Raw genomic sequence first — 11,175 nt, 5'->3', positions numbered from 1 at the left:
TTTGGAAATCAGCCCTCTGCCAGATGGGGAGTTGGTGATGATCTTTTCACATTCTGTGGAGTGCCTTTTTGTCTTGTTGACTATGTCTTTTGCCTTACAGAATCTTCTCAGTTTCAGGAGGTCCCATTTATTAATTGTCAATCTCATTGTCCCTGCTACTGCCATTATGTTCAAGAAGTGGTCTCCTGTGCCAATTTGTTTAAGGGTACCTCCCACTTTCTCTTCTAAGGGTTCAGTGTGGCCAGATTTATGTTGAAGCCTTTGATCCATTTAGACATAAGTTCTGTACATGTTGATAGATACGGACCTGTCTGCAAACATCTACATGCCAGCATCCAGCTATGCCAGCACCATTTGCTAAAGATATTTTCTCTTTTCCATTGTACAGTTTTAACTTCTTTGTGAAAAATCAGGTATTCATAGGTGTTTAGGTTAATATCAGGGTCTTCAGTTTGGTGCCATTGGCCTATCTGTCTTTTTTTGTGCCAATACCAAATATCTATCCTAGATATTTTTCCATGTAAAGTTGAGTATTGTCTTTTCAAGGTCTGTGAAGAATTGCACTGGCATTTTGTTGGGGATTGCATTGAATCTATCAATTGCTTTAGGAAAGATTGCCATTTTCACAAAGTTTATCCTGTCTATCCATGAGCATGGGAGATCTTTACATTTTCTGGTATCTTCTTCAGTTTCTTTCTTTAAAGTCTCAGAGTTCTTGACATACAGGTCTTTCACCTGTTTGGTTAGAGTTTCCCCCAAGATATTTTATGTTGTTTGTTGCTGTTGTAAAGGATGATCTTTCTCTTATTTCTTTCTCAGTTCCTTTATTGTCTATATATATTGTAGGGCTTCTGATTGTTTTGAGTTAATCTTTTATCCTGCCACTTTTCAGAAGGTTTGTTTTTATCACCTGTAGGAGTTATTTATCACCTGGTAGAATTATTTTGTTCACTTTTGTAAACTATCATATTATATGCAAATATGAAAGGTTTACTTCGTCCTTTCCAATTTGTATCTCCTTGATCTCCTTTTGGTGTCATATTGCTCTAGGAAGAGCTTTAAGTACAACATTGAAGAGATCCAGAGAGAGTGTACAACCTGTTCTTGTTCCTTATTATAGAGGAATCACATTGTGTTCTCTCCATTTAGTTTGATGTTGACTGTCTGTTTGCTGTACATTTCCTTCATTATGCTTAGATATGTTCCTGCTACCCTTGATCTCTCCAAGACCTTTATCATGAGTGATGCTGGATTTTGTAGAAGGCTTTTTTAGCATCTAGTGAGATGATCATGCAGTTTTTCTTTTTCTGTTTGTTTATGTGCTGGATTACATTGATGGATTTTCATATTTTGAACTATCCTTACATCTCTGGGATGTGCCCTACTTGATCATGCTGAATGATTTTTCTGATGTGTCCTTGGATTTAATTTACCAGTGTTCTATTGGATTTTTTTGCATCAATGTTCATGAGGGAGATTGGTCTGTAGTTCTCTCTCTTAGTTGTATCTCTGTGTGTTTTGTGTACTAAGGTAATTGAGGCCTAGTGAAAAGAGTTTGGCAATGATTCTTTGGTTTATATTGTGTGGAACAATTTGAGGAGTATTGGTATTAGCTCTTCTTTGAATTTCTGGTAGAATTCTGACTGGAACTATCTAGGCCAGGGCTTTTTTTTTTAGGTTGGGAGACTTTTGATGACTGCTTCTATATTTATTCTAGTAAAAAAGAAGTTGAAGAATATAATGACATTCCCCTTATCACCTGTAGATTGCTAAACTGTATAAGAATCTCACATCTTGTCTGTTTCTATATTTCCTCCCATTATTATAAGCAGTATTAGAGCCATTGATTGTATGTGGATAAACTCTGGGTCATTTTGATATGCTTAATTTATAATTTTGCTAAAGCAATGTTAGAAATTATATCACATTGATTGAAATTAGTGTGTGTGTCCTCTCAGAATTCTTGTTGAAAATCTAATCTTAATGAGGTGATGGGGTTTATATATGGGCATTTTGGGATATAGTTATATCATGAGGTTGTAACTCTCATATTGGAACTAGTTCCCCTTTAAGAAGAGGCCAAAGAGACAGTTAGCTGTCTTTGATTGCTTTTTCCTGACACACTCATGGTGAACAAGATAATCCCTCAGGATCCTGGGAGAAAAACTTAAGACACTGGCCAAGTTGTTACTCTAACTTGGGATCGTAGCTTCAACAAACATGAGAAATATCGTATAACTCTTTATAAATCGGTTGTTCATAGTACTCGTGACAGCAGTTTATTAAGACTTCTGTAGACACAGCACACTCTCAGTGGCATTAGCTCAAAATAATTCACAGACCACAGATGATATGACTTTAGAGTTTTACATCTTGGGTTTCAGTCTGTTTTTCTGCTAATTGTTGCCACCACTCTAGTGTGACTTCTTTGTGTACTCTGAACTTGAACCCCAGTTACACACTGAAGGAGAAGAAGGTAATATTACTTCCTCACTTATGGCTAGACTGTAAAGAAAGATGTGATGCTAAATATGTTTTGTTTACTATAATTGCTGCTAGGAATGTGAAACAAAAAAAGACTCATAAAATGCCCAAGTTTGAATTGGTAATTAGCTTTGAACTTCTACCTACACATGTGAATGTGAATCTGCAGATAGCATCAAGGTCATAGAGTAGGTTCATTGTCTCCTTAGGGAGCCTGCATACCCGGGTCTATACTCTCTAAGTCCAATAATCAAGCAAATTGATAGTGACAAGCAGGTTTCACAGATAATCTGCATTTCAGGTTTCTCGTCAGATAAATTTAAGTAATGTTACCCATGCATGTTATTGTTACAATGGCTTTAATGGTTACCAATTGTGTCTATGCACTTGGTATGATGGTTAACTGTCTTAAAGTCCATAAGGTACTTCAATAAAGGGCTACATGGAGAAATGTCTCAATCCATGACTGTCCCGCGCTACCGTCTCGCCAGCAAGAATGACGCAGAACACTCGGATCCTTCTGCAGTAAAGCTTTAATGCATCTTGAGAGATAGATGATCAGCTTCTTAGAGGGAGACCCCAAGCTAAGAAACCCAGCCCCTTATATAAGCCTAGGAGCTCCGAGTGAGACGTGTAGAGCCGGGATTGGTGGTTTGCACATCACCCCAGATGACGCCACGGGAGAGGCACAGCTTAAACGGTTAACTCCAACTGACAGCAGATGTCAGCGCCATCTTCTAACGGCAATAGCGATAGCGAGGGCGGCTCCTCACATCTCCCCCTATTCATTTATTTTGAAGCAATAGGACACCCACAACTTTGGAGTGGAGATAGAGGTCAAATCCCCATGTGCAAATTCGGAACATGTACAAAGCTCCTCTCCAGGGTCTTATCCCCAGAGGGAGCCCTGACCAGTCCGATGTCGTTTTTCTGGGGGAAGGAGATCATGACATAGAACCTTCATGCAAGATGACTTATCTCCCAGGAGAAAGTCGTTATACCGCAGACCTCTCCTGTGCAGTGCTTAGCCTTGCAACTCCTTGGGCTGCTGAAGCCTACCCACTCTATCCCGTGCAATGAGACTAGCCTCGTGGGGTGCAAGAGCTGGGAGGCCAGCGACCTATTGCTTTAACATGGTTAACCAAATGTCAGGGGAGGCTCCGTGTTCTAAGGCAGCAAGTGCTTGTGCCACCACCACTTTGTCTCTTTTGTTTGGGCTCTGAGCTTACACACCATCCAAAGCATCAACACTATTCCACAGCAGAGAACTAGGCTAAATGATCCTACCCCCACCCATTCCTTAAAATAAGAAAATGCAGATGAAATCCAGGAGGAGAGGCCTTCCATCAGAGAAAGATCCAGATGCGTCGAATTCACTTGCAGGATCGCCATTCTCAACTCACGGAGTGTCTGCTCAAACTCAAAAGTCCAATTCTGTAATAAATGTTGAGACAGAGCTTGTGACAGGTTAGCTGCTCTTGTAAAATTCTCATATTGTACTGAAGTGACACAAAGGCCAGGCAACTTTTGTTCACATCCCAATTGGGCCATCTGCCACAATATATCCAATTGTTCCTGAACCAAATTAATCTGTTGGTTTACCAACATCAGGCCTCCTTGTATCTGAGAATTGGCAGTGGCCTGTTTATCTAGGACCATGGTCACAGTGGCCTATAGTTCATTAATGGTTTGAGTTGTCTGCACAGTGGCAGAAAGTGCAAGGGCCGAGGCGGTAACCGAAGCAGTAACCGCGGCGGTGGCTATCAGGCCCACAATAATAGCAGAGATCCCAAAAATCTCGCTTTTCCCTAAACAAACTCAAATTACTTGGCGTCTCAACAGGAACTGGAACAAATCGAGGCATGCGCATTACCAAAGCAAAAGGGTGCTTAATAGCATCCCAGCATAATGCATAAAAACAATTCTAAGCAGAGCAATTTATTTCTTTCTGATTCTTACCTAAGGTATCATTACTCACAACCCAAATAAAGGGCAGCTGAATAATTAGTTCTCTTAAAAGGGGTATACTTAACATTGGAGGAGGACCAATCAGATGATCCATAGCTCTGTCCCTCACTCAGACTGTTGCCTAATGCCCCTTTCCAATCAAAAGTAATCTGTCCCTTCTCACTATCATAGGAGAAAGATCAGTACAGCTTCCATTAATTCAAAAGGATTAGCATTAGATCTTTCTGGATCCATATGAATAAAATTATCCTTTAATGAAGAAATCACAGTAAAGCACAAGCTTCCTACTAATGACAAGGTTCTCTCATCCTGAAAACTCTGTATCTGAGGATCTAAAGGCAAAAAGGCAAGCCCCAACTCTCTATTAGTTGTGAAAAATCTAGGGAACACCTGGGCATTCTGCATCACTGGCATCGGTAGGGGAAGGTAGACATGATGGCCCACCGTAACTCTCCCATCATACTAGGAACCATCATCCCGAGTAGGAGAGTCTTCATCACCCACTTGGCCTCCATCCTTCTTATTCTGGAGTTGTGAAGGAGCTCTTCGAGTGAGTCTTTCAGGGATCCACAGGGGGTTTTCTTCCTCCTGTGGAAAAACACACACAGCTCCCCTGGATCTTATAAGAATAGGATCCGGGCCTTTCCAGAGATCAGTCAAGACATCTTTCCATTTTACCATTTCTTTTGGCCTATCAGGCTCTAAACTGTGGCGATCGGCCGCAGTGTGGCCTTGGGCATCAGAGTTCAAGAAATTAAGGGTAAAAAGTGCCATGGATACAGCAACTCTTGGTACCGAGGGTAGAACATCCTCAATACTCCCCTTTTGTTTAATCAGATATGATTTGAGTGTACGATGGGCACGTTCCACAATGCCCTGTCCTTGAGGGTTATAAGGTAGGCCAGTTAGATGGGTAACATCCATTTGCCGACAAAACTGTCGGAATTTTTGAGAGGTATATGCTGGTCCATTGTCTGTTTTTAAAATTCTGGGTTTTCCCCAAGCACTCCAGGCCTCAAGGCAATGTTGAATCACATATGAGGCCTTTTCCCCTGTTAGGGGCGTGGCGAACATTACGCCAGAACAGGTGTCAACAGAAACATGAACATATTGAAGCCTTCCAAAAGAGGGAATATGAGTAACATCCATCTGCCACATCTGCAATGGTCTAATGCCACGTGGGTTTATTCCCATGTGGGGAGTAGGTAAGAATTCGCAGCAATTCTGGCATTGAGTAACAATTTCCCTAGCCTCTTTCCTGGATAGAGCAAAACAACGGCGCAAGGTCTCAGCCGTCACATGAAAGCGCTTATGGAATTCTTTTGCTGCTTGTGCATGGGTAGACAAGGCAGCGGCCACCAGCTTTGTAGCCTTGTCCGCTAAGTCATTCCCTAAGGACATGGGACCTGGGAGTCCAGAATGTGCTCGGACATGGGTAATGAAAACAGGAAATCTCCTATTTAACAAGGCAGCTTGTATCTTTTGAAAGATGTTAGCAACTCTGCTGGAGGATCTTATTATTCCAGCTATCTCAAGGAGATTAACTGCATTAACCACATAAGAGGAATCTGATACAATATTGAGGGGTCCTGGAAAAGCCTCAAGAACCTCCAGTACTATCAGACATTCTACAACTTGAGGTGAAGTTTCATTATATTGTTTAGATATAACCCTATCCTTGACCACATAAGCTCCCATACCAGTTTTTGATCCATCAGTGTACACCACAGTCCCATCTGGGAGTGGGTCTTTAGCTGTCACTTGTGGAAACACTATAGCCTGGTTTAGGGCAAACTGTAAAATTGGATGCTTTGGAAAATGATTATCAATTTGTCCTGAAAAGGAAGTAACTAAAACTGCCCAATCACTAGATGTGGCTGCCAAGGTCTGAACTTGTGCAGCAGTATAAGGCACAATCAAGGAATCAGGATCCCTGCCAAAATGTGTAACAGCTGCTTTTATTCCGCGAAGCGCGAGCTGTGCAACAGCATCAGGGTACCAGTCAATAATCTTAGCAGGGGAAGCATTTGGATGAATCCAAAGTAATGGTCCATGTTGCCACAGGACTGCAGTTGGCAATTGAGCTGTCTTAAAAACACACAGATTAAAAGGTAGTGACTCCTCAATACGTTGTAATTGTGCTTCCTGTAAGGCCTCTTCCACCATCTGTAAGGCTCGGTGGGCGGCAGGGGTAAATTTTCTGGGTGAGGAGATATGAGGCTCACCCTCCAGGAGATCGAAGAGGGGTTTTAGATCAGCAGATGGAATTTTTAAAAAGGGCCTCAACCAATTTATATCTCCCAGAAGTTTCTGAAAATCATTTAATGTTTGTAAGTGGTCTTTGCGAATTTCTATTTTCTGAGGAACTATATTTTTGGGAGTAATCATTGAGCCCAAAAAGAGGCCTGTATCTGCAATTTGAACCTTTTCTGAGGCAATCTCTAATCCCCACTGTTTTAATTCAGCCACCAGCATGGGAAAAGCCTTTTGTAAAACATCTAACTCTTTGTGACAAATAAGAATATCGTCCATATAATGGATAACGATTAAAGATGTAAATTGCTTCCTAATTGGCTCCAAAGCCTCCTGCACATACAGCTGACATATTGTTGGGCTATTGGCCATGCCTTGCGGCAGTACCTTCCACTGAAATCTCTTGTCTGGTTCCATATGATTAAGAGAAGGGATAGTGAAGGCAAACCTTGGTCTATCCCGTGGGTAAAGTGGAATAGAGAAGAAACAATCCTTAATATCTATAATAATAAGCTTCCAATCTTGAGGAAGTGCAGAAAGCAAAGGAAGGCCTCTTTGAACAGGGCCAAAAAGATGCATCTGATTGTTAATGGCCCGCAGGTCATGGAGTAATCTCCACTTCCCAGATTTCTTCTTAATAACAAAAATTGGTGTATTCCATGGGGAGGTAGAAGGCTCTAGATGCCCCAGCCGTTCCTGTTCTTGCACTAATCTTGTGACAGCCTCTAATTTTTCAGAGGATAGAGGCCATTGAGAGACCCATAACGGCTCCTCTGTTTTCCATGGTATGGGTCGTGAAGCCTCAACGGCCCCTAAATAAAACCCAGTCCTTTTCTACCCCGATTTCCGTGTTGCGTAATGGGTTTTATTCTGCCTTGTTCTTGCCTACCCAAGCCTCTACCCTTTGTATACCCCATCTTTGCCATAATGGCTGATGCCTGGGGGAGTATTCATTAGTTAGGGTCATGCCCATGGCTTGTAACACATCCCGTCCCCATAAATTTACAGGGAGTGGCAACACATAGGGGGTAAAACATCCTTGTTTGCCCTCAGCATTCCGCCAGGTTAAGGCTGAGGCACTGATGGCAGGAGAGGACTGGTATCCAAGACCTTGTAGAGAATGAGATGAAACAACAGTGGGCCAAGACTTTGGCCACCAATGGAGTGAAATAATGCTTTTGTCTGCTCCCGTATCCATTATCCCTTCAAATTCTTTTCCATTAATTAACAATTTTATTGTAGGTCTCTCATTTAGGGGTATAGCCAGATAGGCTGAATCACTTCCAGAAGATCCCATAGCCCTTTTTTGTAAAGTGTAGGTTTCTCCATCCCCGAGGGAGGGCAGCAACACCAGTTGTGCAATTCTATCTCCCTGCTTTATAGAAAATACACCCCGAGGGCTAGAACAGAGAACTTGAATCTCCTCTTTATGATACGGGTCAACAATTCCAGGATATATAATGAGTCCCTGTAAAGTTAAGGAGCCACGGCCCAGAATAAGCCCAATGGTGGCAGGGGGCAAAGGTCCAGGGGAATGGACTGGGACCGGTTGAACATTCATTTGGGGCATGAGTAAGAAGTCGGAGGCGGCACGCAAGTCCATTCCGGGGGTTCCTCGGAAACCTCTACTTCCTCTTGATTGCTTTTCTGAAATTGGTTCCCATATTTCTGAGGGCCCTGGGACCATGGGCCCCGTGACCCGTTTTTTGATTGGGGTACCTTGGGTTCTTCAATAGGGGCAGAAGCCTCCCTTTTACATCCCGGACTGACCTGCATTCGCTAGCCCTATGATAACCTTTACCACAACGATGGCAAAGCTTCAGTTCTCTTGTTCTTTCAGGGGATTGACAATCTTTCTTAAGGTGCCCCATTTTCCCACAATTAAAACAAGCTTTTCGACTAGATAAATCTCTACGCCTGTGCGTTTGTAAAATGGCGGCAGCTAGTCCTGCATTGGTTAGGGGTCCCCCCAGCTCCCTGCACACTCTGAGCCAATCTTGTAAACCTTTGCTTTTGTGAGGGGCGATAGCCGCTCGACATTCCTGGGTTGCTTGTTCATAGACAAGTTGCTCAATCAGGGGCATAGCTTGTTCTGAATCACCAAAGATGCGACTGGCGGCCTCTGTCATTCTGGCCACAAAGTCTGAAAATGGCTCTTGGTGTCCTTGGACAATCTTTGTAAGGTGTCCACTGGACTCTCCCCTTTTTGTGAGGGCCTTCCATGCTTTAATAGCGGCGGCCGACACCTGACCATAGACACCCCAGATGTAGTTGGTTTGATTAAGGGCATGTTGACCCTGACCTGTCAGCATTTCAAATGTCCACTGCCTCTGATTCTCATCTTCAGCCGTGGCATTAACTCTAGCTTGTGCCTGGGCTGCATCATACCAGAGAGCCTTCCATTCCATGTATTGTCCCATGTTGGGAAGCACTGCTTTCACTGTCGTCTGCCAGTCAGTGGGAGTCATGGCAAAGTTAGCAAGCCTTTCCACCTGTAATGTGGTAAAGTTAGCATTGACCCCATAATTACGAACGGATTCGGCCAATTCTTTGATTTGATTGTAATCTACAGGGGTATGTACTCTTCCGCCTTCCACATTCTCGAATACTGGAAAAGCTACTTGTATTTTTCTCTGTTCCTCTAAAGGTAAAAGGAGTCAGTACCAGTATTCAGCCGAAGCTCATACTGCGGAGGCGCTGAGGGGCGTGAGCCCGCCGGATTTATAGGTGGTGGCCTCACATTCATTTTTGTTTTCAGCGGCCGGTGTCTATCAGGGTGATATCTTTCTTCCTCATACCGTGCCACATCCTCCTCTAGACCACCTTCTTCGCTAGAATACAGAGTGTCAGAATCAGAATTATCTAGCTCCAAGGCTTCTAGCTCTACTGTAGGGTATAGACTAGATTCTGGCTTTTTCTTTTTCTTAGATTTGTTAGGGGGTGAATGATCACTCCCTTCTCTCTCTCCCCCTTTCTTAACTTCTCGGGGAGGGCCTTTTTTCTTAGACATGTCTTTCCTTTTGCGAGCTCCCATTCTCTCACTCCGTTCAGTTTCTGACATGCTATCCTGAACTTCCTCTAAGGTTCCCTGACTTTCTATTATAGCAGGGTGACAGGCCTCATCCTCCAAGCAGTTTTTAACTAGCTTCCAAATGGCTTTGGTACCTAAGTGGAGATCTCCTTCTGCATGCTTCCTGTCTAATTCTTTACCTAGCTTGTTCCATGAGGCCACAGTGAGGGACCCGGAACAAGCATACCATGGTGCCACTCTATCTACCTCCTTCACAAAATTTTGAAGTGTTCGTGGTGCAATTTTAAGATCTCTTTGTTTTAGCACAGTCTGTAGGGCAGTAACCACTGACTGTGACAACCCCATCGCGCTGGCGGCTTATCTAAAAAACGGCGCTCAACTCCGTTACCAGACTGACAGCACCAGACTGACAGCACCAGACTGACAGCACCAGACTGACAGCACCAGACTGACAGCACCGTTCTGTCAGCACCAGCCACGATGAAGGAGAAGGACAAACAGGACTAGCACCAAAGCCTCCACTGACCCGTCCCACGGTGATGACAAACTAAGGCCAAAGTCGAGAAAGGGGGTATTCAGGATAAAGCATACCTCTCTGAACTTACGTCCCTGCAGTTCTGAATCCGCCCCGTCTTCCGAGGGGTCTCCCGCGGCGCCGGCGATGTTGAAGAGTTCCCGGGTTTCAGCACCAGATGTCCCGCGCTACCGTCTCGCCAGCAAGAACGACGCAGAACACTCGGATCCTTCTGCAGTAAAGCTTTAATGCATCTTGAGAGATAGATGATCAGCTTCTTAGAGGGAGACCCCAAGCTAAGAAACCCAGCCCCTTATATAAGCCTAGGAGCTCCGAGTGAGACGTGTAGAGCCGGGATTGGTGGTTTGCACATCACCCCAGATGACGCCACGGGAGAGGCACAGCTTAAACGGTTAACTCCAACTGACAGCAGATGTCAGCGCCATCTTCTAACGGCAATAGCGATAGCGAGGGCGGCTCCTCACACATGACAATAATTTATTTATTTCAGTTATGTTTCCTGAAATGAAAAGAATTAAGATACCTTTCCCTGTAGCATAGTATAAGTTATTTTGGAATGCTATGTCCACATCAAAACACATTTTTGTAGCAGGAAAAGTGAAGCATGGGAGAGTATTTTTTTCTTTCTTTTTTTTTTTTTGGTTTTTACGAGACAGGGTTTCTCTGTATTGTTTTGGAGGCTGTTGGTCCAGCCCAGCCTCGAACTCACAGCGATCCGCCTGTCTCTGCCTCCCCAGTGCTGGGATTAAAGGCGTGCGCCACCACCGCCCGGCAAGTATTTTTTTCTTAATAGAGTTTAAGTCATATATCTTAGGTTTAACCCCTTAGAAAATTTACACACACACACACACACACACACACACACACACACACGCACACACACACACACACAGAGAGAGAGAGA

This window comes from Mesocricetus auratus, unplaced genomic scaffold (genome assembly GCF_017639785.1).
Source record: "Mesocricetus auratus isolate SY011 unplaced genomic scaffold, BCM_Maur_2.0 Super-Scaffold_100006, whole genome shotgun sequence".
NCBI classification, from domain to species: domain Eukaryota; kingdom Metazoa; phylum Chordata; class Mammalia; order Rodentia; family Cricetidae; genus Mesocricetus; species Mesocricetus auratus.
The sequence above is the reverse complement of the archived record's forward strand: the minus strand, read 5'-3'. Positions refer to the sequence as shown.